The sequence below is a fragment of the Aethalodelphis obliquidens genome, unplaced genomic scaffold (assembly GCF_003676395.1).
Source record: "Aethalodelphis obliquidens isolate GAN/ISIS:26980383/991018 unplaced genomic scaffold, ASM367639v1 scaffold126, whole genome shotgun sequence".
Classification (NCBI taxonomy): Eukaryota; Metazoa; Chordata; class Mammalia; order Artiodactyla; family Delphinidae; genus Aethalodelphis; species Aethalodelphis obliquidens.
The window spans coordinates 153,459-163,613 of record NW_020838070.1 but is presented as its reverse complement, the minus strand read 5'-3'; positions in this window follow the sequence as shown (position 1 = coordinate 163,613).

Here is a 10,155-nt window from a genome sequence, read left to right as displayed (position 1 = left end):
GTCTAACAAACTCTTAGATGAAATATGTGTTATCCTCCAAACTTGACAAATATTCTATGATAATATTTAAGAAAATATCATAATCTGGAAGGCCAGGTCTGAATTCAGAGTTCCTGGCCTCCTTGGAGTAGAACTTGGAACACCACGGCATGGGGAAGCCCGTCACAGCCCACAGCCCGTTCCCCATTCCCTTCCCTTCCCAGTGCGGCTCCATCCTGCAACGCGAGGGCTTCGTGCAGATGCAGGAGGACGCCCAGCCCTAACCTCCAACCTACACGTACATACACACATTGCAAACAGATATGGACCTAGAGGTCCACACTCTGAGGGCATCTGGGGAGGATGGATTTGGGGAAGAAGCCCATGCAGATCCTGGGAGAGGCTCAGACATTCCTGGGTCCCAGGTACGCTCAGCATGGTGTAGAAGGGGGGCATTGGTGCTAGTGGGTGCATCCCCTTGGCCTTGCACACTGCTCGGCCCATGGAGAGGGATGTGGCTGGAGGAGGCTGAGCACACAAATCAGGGGCCCCTTTTGCCTGGTCTAAGGTGCTAGGTACTGCTCGAAACTCTAAAGTGATCACAGGTAGGAGGGATTATAATTCTCTCCCCCAGGTTTTGGTATTTCCTTCCTCTCTCTCTCTCTCTCTGATTCCCCACTCCTCTCTTTTCTATTTTCCTTGGGAAGAATTGGGAGATAATTTACACGCCAGCTGGTCAGAGAAGTGGGAGAGCAGATGCCTTAGGGGACAGATGAACCAGGATGCCAGGAACTCTTGGGTCAGGTCCAAATCTTCCTCGGGCCTCGGTGTTGCTGAGTTTCTTCCTCCCCAGATCTCTGGAATACTTAGAGGCTTGTAATTTATTGTCTGAAAACAGAGAATCTTTAGAGCCTTAGACATGAGCATGGCCAAGAACCTGGGGGGAGGAGAAATGCTCCCAGCACTCACCAAGCACCATGAAATATGTAGTGCTGAATGAGGACATTTGGAGAGACTCAGTGACACCCACCTGGACAGGAGATCCAGGGGGAAGGCTGAGCTCAAAGCCTTCCTCTCCCTGCCCCCACATCGGGTGAGCCAGCGCACCCAGGCCCTCGTGAGCCTGGAATCGAGAGGAAGAAGCCACAGGAAGCAACGCAGGAAGGATGGAGTCTGGACCAAGAATCAAGAACCAAGTGCCTGGGCCTGGAGGAAGGGCTGATGGGCATTCTGGGGAAGAAGAACATGGACTCCAAGACCCCAGACCTATGATCAGTGAAGCTAATCCCACCTACCAGCAAAGTCACTTCCCTCTCTGAGCCTCAAGTGCCTCATCTGTAAAATGGGGTTCAGGGTGTTTTCATCACAGAGTGGCAGTGAGGATTTAATTAAAGCATGAGATACGCTTAGCTCTGTGCCTGGAATGGAGAAAAGGATCAGTACATGTTAACCACGTGATTGTTACTATGATCTTGGCGCCTGGAAAATATCAATCAAATGCAAGTTGAACTCGTGTGACCTTCAGCAGATCATGTCCCATTTACAGACCTCGGTTTCCTCATCTGAAGAATTTCTGTTCTTCTCTAGACACATTTCACTGTCAATGCCCAAGGAGCTCCCTTGACACAAAGAATAGCTGACACTTGCAGAGCACTTGGTGGAGGCCGGGCGCTATCCAAAGCTCTTCACACATATGACATCATTTCATCCTCACAATCCCCTTTGAGGGGTCTTCTATTATTTTCCATGTGGCAAATGAGGAACCTGAGACATAGGACGATTAGGGAATTTGCCCCACGTCACCCAGCAAGACTCAGGCAGGCTGGCCGCACAGTCCATCCTTCCGATGGCTAAGCCATCCTCCTTCTATGGCCAGATGTGGGCCCTGCCTCCGCTGGAGCCACCAGGCAGTGCGTTTTGACTGATCCCACCTGTCGGTTCAGCCAGCTCACTGGTTTGGCTGGTATTCCTCACACTGAGCTAGTTATGGGACCAAATTAGTCATTTTGGCCCTTGAGTCAACAATCCTGCTTCGGGACTTCCCTGGTGGCGCAGTGGTTGAGAATCCGCCTGCCAATGCAGGGGACACGGGTTCGAGCCCTGGTCCGGGAAGATCCCACATGCCGTGGAGCAACTAAGCCCGTGCGCCACAACTACTGAGCCTGCGCTCTAGAGCCCTCAAGCCACAACTACTGAGCCCACGTGCTGCAACTACTGAGCCTGCACGCCTAGAGCCCGTGCTCTGCAACAAGAGAAGCCACTGCAGTGAGAAGCCCGCACACAGCAACGAAGACTAGCCCCTGCTCTCCACAACTAGAGAAAGTCCACACAACGAAGACCCAAAGCAGCCAAAAAAATAAATTAATAATTAATTAATTTTAAAAAAAATGATCCTGCTTCAACGTGTTTAGACTTTCTGACAGTGACACGTCCCTCCGCCTCTGGGTCTGAGAGAATCGGTGGTAAGAAATACTGATTTTGAATAAAAATGGGGAAATGGCCATTCCTAAGATCACTTACATCCTAACCAAGGATGCTGACCCACCTTTGTCTCCTGGGGGACCCGCCATCATGCAGTGAGATACACAGGCTGGGACTGTCACCTCATCCCACTGATGAGGAAACCCAGCTGGGGCAGAGGGGTACAGTCAGCTGCCTGGGGTGGCACAGCCTGCTGGCAGTGGGGGGCAGAGGTGGGATTTGAATCCATGTCTCCTGATGCCCCATCCAGCACATACCCAGCTGCCTGGTCAATTCGGTGGTAACACCCTCTGCGGGCCCTGGAGCCCCCAGCCACTTGTGGCATCACCCTGAAGGGTGGGAATGGCTGCAGACCATTTGGCCAGGCCTCTCCCATTTGCTCTGCCTTTTGGCAGTGATCTGCAAGGCTACATTAAGCGTTCTTTTCTGCGTTGTTTGTGGGCAGGAGAAGCCTGGAAATTACAAGGAACGAAGGCACCTGGCTCCCCGGGGAAAATTTCGGAGTCCATCTCCTCACCCGGTTTATTTGTAAGATGGGGACACAGACACAAATGGTGTATGTTTCACATTAAACCAAAGAAGAGATTGTGGTACTTCTGTCTGCACTTGAGACGTGTTTATACTGCTGGGTCCATTATGAATCTGTTTAATATCCTCCAAATCCTCCGAGTCCTTCCATCCCTGCAGCCAGGAAGTGGGTAATGTGCACACAGGGAAGAAATTTCCAGGCACTCAAGCCTTTAGGTAAGTGAGTCTCTCTCTCTCTCTCTTTTAAGAAGGAAAAAGCCTGGTACAGAAAAATTAAATTCTTCCTGTTCAAAATGACTTTTCCAATGATCTTTTCCTTGTAGGAAATCGCTTAGGTCCTAAAGAGATGCCAGGGCAGCCGTCAGCTAGGGGAGCCTGTGGTCTATGCCGGTGAGAGCAGCATCCCTTTGCCCTGGAGAGCCAGGGATGGAGACATGGAAATGAATGACCCTCCAGGGCTGAGAAAGACAGCAGGGATCCACAGCCAGAGGCTCGAGGTTGCCTGAGGGCTGCCTTGCCTGCTGGGGGGCTCCTGGGAAGCCAGCATCAGACTAATCCTGCAGGATTGGGAACAGGCTTCCCACAGGACTGCTGGCAGGCGCAGCTCTCTGCTCGCTGGCAGAACAGAGAGGTATTATTTTAAGGAGAAAAATGAGAATCCTGTTATTGCTTTATTCCTCCTGCAGAAATGTTGGTGTGGCCCATCCAGGGCCAAGATGGGATGCGAGTCGGTGCCAACAGAAGAATGAGCTCATCGCATGTGGGGATGTGAGGTGTTTCCAGCAAGGCGCAGTGTGGAAAAAAACTCCCTGCCTGGAATCCAAAATCCCTTGTCAAAGCAGAACCCTTTGACCCTCCCCTCACCTCCCTCTTCCATCAGCTAGTCTGTCTGTCACCTTCCCTCTCCATCATTTCCCACCTCCATTATCTGAGTCCACTGTCATTCAATCTCTCTATCTTCCTGTATCTGTGACCAAACACCCCCTCAACACCCTTGAGCATCTGTGCATGTTCTTGTTTGGGGAAGAAGAGCCCAGGCTTTGAAATCCGAGAGACCTCAGTTCAAATCCCAGCCCTGCCACTTACTGGCTGTGTGGTGTTGGACAAGGGCCTTCACCTCTCTGGGCCTCTGCTGTCTCATCTGTTACCATGTAAGATGGGAAAGCAAATGGGAAAATACCTAGCACACAGTAGATATTCATTTAGTGTTTCCTCCCTCCCTTCCTACCTGTGGAAGAAAATGATATTGTATAATTAAAGAATTGTAAGACTTTGGGGTTTACAAATGTCAAATTCCCACAACTCTGGGAAATATGGGGTCACAGGTTATTTGCTGTTTTCATCACCAGATTCCTGGCATGGCCTAAGGTTGACACAAGTCACTCTGAACTAAACCCAGAATTAAGAAGAGGGGTTCCAGGGCTTCCCTGGTGGCGCAGTGGTTGAGAGTCCGCCTGCCGATGCAGGGGACACGGGTTCGTGCCCCGGTCCGGGAAGATCCCACATGCCGCGGAGCGGCTGGGCCCGTGAGCCATGGCCACTGAGCCTGCGCGTCCAGAGCCTGTGCTCCGCAACGGGAGAGGCCACAACAGTGAGAGGCCCGCGTACCGCAAAAAAAAAAAAAAAAAAAAAAAGGGGGTGTTCCAAATGTTCATAACAGCACTATTTACAGTAGCCAAGACATGGACGCAACCTCAGTGTCCATCAACAGAGGAATGGATAAAGATGTGGTACATCTATACAATGGAATATTACTCAGCCATAAAAGAGAATGAAATAATACCATTTGCAGCAACATGGATGAACCTAGAGATTCTCATATTATGTGAAGTAAGTCAGACAGAGAAAGACAAATATCATATGATATCACTTATATGTGGGATCTAAAAAAGTGATATAAATGAACTTATTCACAAAACAGAAATAGACTCACAGACATAGAAAACAAACTTATGGTTACCAAAGGGGATGGGGGGAGACAAATTAGGAGGTTGGTATTAACATGTACACACTACTTTATATAAAATAGATCACCAACAAGGACCTACTGTATAGCACAGGGAACTCTACTCAATATTCTGTAATAACCTATCTGGGGAAAAGAATCTGAAAAAGAAAGGATATATGTATATGTATAACTGAATCACTTTGCCGTACACCTGAAACTAACACATTGTAAATTAACTATCCTTCAATTTTTAAAAAATGGTAAAAAAAAAAAAAAAAAAAGAACAGGGATTCCAAGGAGCTAAAGGGAGCTTTCCTGGTCTTGGCCACGAAAGAAATGATGTGGCCAGGAGCCCAGGACAGAGGAGGCAGGAAAGAAGATGATGCTGGTTGGATAGGAGCAGACTGAATGTTCAGGAACAAAAGACTCCATAAAGTGGCCACAAAGTTGTACCAGGTGGAAATTCTGAAAGGCAAGGGTGAAAAGGTGCAGGGCCCATGGAGTGAGTCACCTCTGGTAGGACACAGAGCTCTAACTGGCATTTTAGCTGCCTCAGGCAAGGCCTAAAACACATCCTCAAGCCAGCTTTGATTTTCCATCTGTGAATCACGAAGCGGGCGTTATTAACAATGGGCCTCTAGAAGCTTCCTATAGAGAAGCCAAATCCCTTTGTTTCAGTGTCACTGAAGGAGCACATGCGCTAACAGTATGTATATTTCACAACATTTAAAATTTTATCACCTTCTGTAATTATAGTTTTAAATTTCACATCCACTAAATTTCCAGCCCCGTGGGCAAAAACCACCGTCAGCCTGCCCTGGTCATGGCTGCCGTTGGGTAAGGTATCGCTTAGGATAGAAACTGGATTGGTTTATGGTTAGCTTCCTGGATTTTGTTTCTCCTTTGATTTCTCTTTATTTCATGAAATCCCTTTTTTTAAAGAAATCTATCCTGTCTCACTTTTGCTAAGGAAAATTAAGAAAAGGGATTTGAGTTCACTTTTTTTTTTTTTTTTGCAGTATGCGGGCCCCTCACTGCTGCGGCCTCTCCCATTGCAGAGCACAGGCTCCGGACGCGCAGGCTCAGCAGCCATGGCTCACGGGCCCAGCCGCTCCGCGGCATGTGGGATCCTCCCAGACAGGGGCACGAACCCGCGTCCCCTGCATCAGCAGGCGGACTCTCAACCACTGCGCCACCAGGGAAGACCCTGAGTTCACATTTTGGTGAATGAAGGACAAAGAGTGGACCAGTGGCCTTTAGACGCCAAGTGGGGGGGGCGATGAGATGGCAAGCAAGTGACCTCGTGTGGACTAATGTACAAACTGAGATTCTGGAGCAAACAGAAATACGGCATTTCATTCTTCTCCCATGCTGTGGCAGGCAAACTGGGCCAACTCCAAGAGCTTGTCTGGACGCCCAGATTCCTTCTACTGTGGTGCCCTGTCATTCCCTAGAGTGTTGTTGTTCAGGTGAGCCCACGTTCCAGCCCAAGGCAAGGGGGAGAGAGAAGGAGAAGGCAAGCATCGTTCTCATACAGCTGACATCAGAAGATGCCTGTAGCTTGTCCACTTCATCCCATTGGCCACAGCTTAGTCACATGACCATGTCTAGCTGCAAAGGCGGCTGAGAAGTGTGGCCTCCTGTGGGCACCACGTGCCCAAACTAAAACCTGGGGTGTTCTATTACTAAAAAAGAAGGGCTGGGCTTCCCTGGTGGCGCAGTGGTTGAGAGTGCGCCTGCCGATGCCGGGGACATGGGTTCGTGCTCCGGTCCGGGAAGATTCCGCATGCCGCGGAGCGGCTGGGCCCGTGAGCCATGGCCGCTGAGCCTGCGCGTCCGGAGCCTGTGCTCCGCAACGGGAGAGGCCACAGCAGTGAGAGGCCCGCGTATCGCAAAAAAAAAAAAAAGAAGAAGGGGGCAGTGAATAATGGGGACAGTCATCACTTTCTGCCATAAACCCCAAGAGGAAAGTAATATCAGGGCCACAGGCAGAACTCTGGGACCAGCCTGTGGGGCTCTTCTAGAGATTCTCCCCAAGGAATAAAGGAGGTTCAGGGCTTTTTCTTAAGGGAGGCTGTGGTAGATCGTCCTTCAGCTCTTCGTTCTCACCTACCTTGTGACCTTGGGGCGGGAGAATGGGCAGCATAGATTTCTCCACCTTAATAATGTTGGGCTTGGCCATTTGACTAGTTTTAGCCAATGGGATGTGAGCAGAAATGGCAACATGCCAGTTCCAAGCCAGAGCCTGGAGGGGCACCGTAAGTTTCTGCTCCTGCCGTTCACCACAAGAAGGACATGTCCCAAACAGCAGCTACCCAGGAAGATGAAGAAACACATGGAGCGCGCCTGAGCGTAAGCCTGGAGCCAGGAGTGCTGAGCCCAGCGAGACAGCCCACCCCAGGACTCACGAGCATGGAAACAGGTGAACATTGGTGTTGTAAGCCAGTGTTTGGGGAAGCCTCATCATGGAGCATTATTGCAGCAAAACTGACCGGCACAGAGGCTATGGTGCCTCTAATCCCTGGTCCTGTCCCCATCTTTCCTCCTACCCACACTTCTCCAGTTCATTAACTCGCTTAGTCAACAGTCATTTATAGGATGCCTGTCCTGTGCCAGGCACTGGTCCAGGGGCTGCGGCTACAGAAACCTTAAGGCACTTCCCGGCTAAGGAGAGGGACAGATGTATAAATAAATGATGACACTCTCACATGGTATGATATTGTGATTTATAATAAGAAATATCTATTTGGTCTTTATCCCCTTCTCTGCCAGGAGCTCTTAAAACCCTTGGAATTTCCTAAGTGAGGAGAGTGACCAATGTATCTTTTGTTACATTAATGAAGTGATTTTTGAAAAGCCCCTGGGTCACCTAAGGATGAGGGCTGGTCCCCAGCGGAAGCAGCCTTGTGATTGGAGGGCTGGAACCTTCATCCCACTTCCCCTGACCTCTGGAACGGGGAGAGGGGCTGGAGATTGAGTTCAGTCGCCAATGGCCAATGATTTAACCAATCGTGCTTATGTAATGAAGCCACCATAAAATCCCCAAAGGTCAGGGTTTGGAGAGTTTCTGGGTTGGTGAATGCATGGAGATGCAGGGAGAGTGGGGCACACTCAGAGAGCATGGAAGCTCCGTGCCCTTTCCCCAAACTTTGCCCTATGCATCTCTTCCATCTAACTGTTCCTGAGTTATATCCTCTTATAACAAAGCAGTCATTTAGTAAGAGAAATGTTTCTCTGAGTTCTGTGAGCCACTCTAGCAAATTAATTAAACCCACGGAGCGGGTGGTTGGAACCTCCAATCTATGGCAAGTCAGCCATGTACCAGTGACAACCAGGACTTATGATTGGCATCTGGAGTTGAAGAGGTAGGCAGCCGTGTAGGACTAAGCCCTTATCTAGGGGGTCTGATGCTATCTCCAGGCAGATAGCTTCAGAATTAAGTCAAATTTGTAGGACATCTGGTCAATGTCCTCCGAGAATTGAGTTATTTAACGGTATGGAAGAAAAACAATGACAACCGGTATTTCATAATGGTAAGTGCTATGGTTGGAGTCTATACAAGCTGCTGGGTAAGGCGGAAGCTCAGCCCAGGGCTCAGAATGGGAGAGCCAGATAGCTCTGCTTTGCTGCCTTTTGCTCCCACCCGCTGCCCACAGCCCTCCTAACCATCCAGAAACTTGAGGCCTGGTCCGGAGCGAGTACAAGACTCCAGGATGTGCTACAGAAACAGCTGTGAATCACAGATGGTTACTGTTCTTTCACAACAGCCAATATTTATTGGATACTTACTAAGTGCTACGGTGCCAGAGGAGAGTCACATGCCCTGCTGTCAAGTTCATCCATTCCCCTGGGGATGACATTCAGGAGACAAGTGTTAATAATCAGACGCAACCTAAAAGCACATCTGTGACTCTGGGGAAATAACTGACCCACCCTGAGCCTGTTTCCTCATCTTTAAAAGAACATCCAGGCCTTCCCTGGTGGCGCAGTGGTTGAGAGTCCACCTGCCGATGCCGGGGACACAGGTTCGTGCCCCGGTCCGGGAAGATCCCACATGCCGCGGAGCGGCTGGGCCCGTGAGCCATGGCCACTGAGCCTGCGCGTCCGGAGCCTGTGCTCTGCAACGGGAGAGGCCACAGCAGTGAGAGGCCCGCGTACTGCAAAAACAAAAAACAAACCTAAAAGAACATCCATCTCACAGGGCTTGGTGAAGATTTGGGAGCACATACATAGCTTGTCTGGCACAGTTTCCAGCACAAAGCGAACCAGCAATCAACAGAAGGCATTCTTACTTCCTGACTTACGTCACTTACTGTGATAATCTCTAGGTCCATCATGTTGCTGCAAATGGCATTATTTCATTCTTTTTTTATGGCTGAGTAATATTCCATCGCATATATGTACCACATCTTCTTTATCCATTCCTCTGTCAATGGACATTTAGGTTAAGTAAGTCAGACAGAGAAAGACAAATGTCATATGATGTGGAATCTAAAAAGATGATACAAATGAACTTATTTACAAAACAGAAAGAGACTTGGACTTCAAAAACAAGCTTAGGGGAAAGGTGGGGGGAAGGGATAAATTAAGAGTTTGGGATTAACATATACACACTACTATTTATAAAATAGATCATCAACAAGGACCATAGCACAGGGAACCCTACTCAATCTTCTGTAATAACCTATATGGGAAAAGAATCTGAGAAAGAATGGGTATATGTGTATGTATAACTGAATCACTTTGCTGTACACCTGAAGCTAACAAAACATTATAAATCAACTATACCCCAATATAAAATAAAAAGTAAATTTTTAAATAAATAACTAAATAGAAGGCATCCTTAGCTAACCTGTGTAAGGCAAGTGGTAAAACCAAGCGTGTACCTCGAGCATGAGGTAATCGTGAGGCGCATTTGGAGTCATGTGATCCACAGGGCAAATGTTAGCTCTTCTCATCGCTGGACTTTTAGGATGTTGCTGGTTGAGGTCACTACCATACCAACGGATACCTTCCTGCCTGAGCGTTTTTCTTCTTTTGAATTATTTCCCTGGGACAAATTCAAAATCCTTTCTCCAGCCCTTTCTGCATCTGTCAGATCCAAAAAAAGCAGGTAGCAGTAAATCCTGCAGCAGCTGAGGCCCAGGACCAAGTCGTGGCAGCTCCCCTGCTATGAGCTGCCTGCAGCGGGTGACCCAGAGCTGCTCATTCTAGCTGAG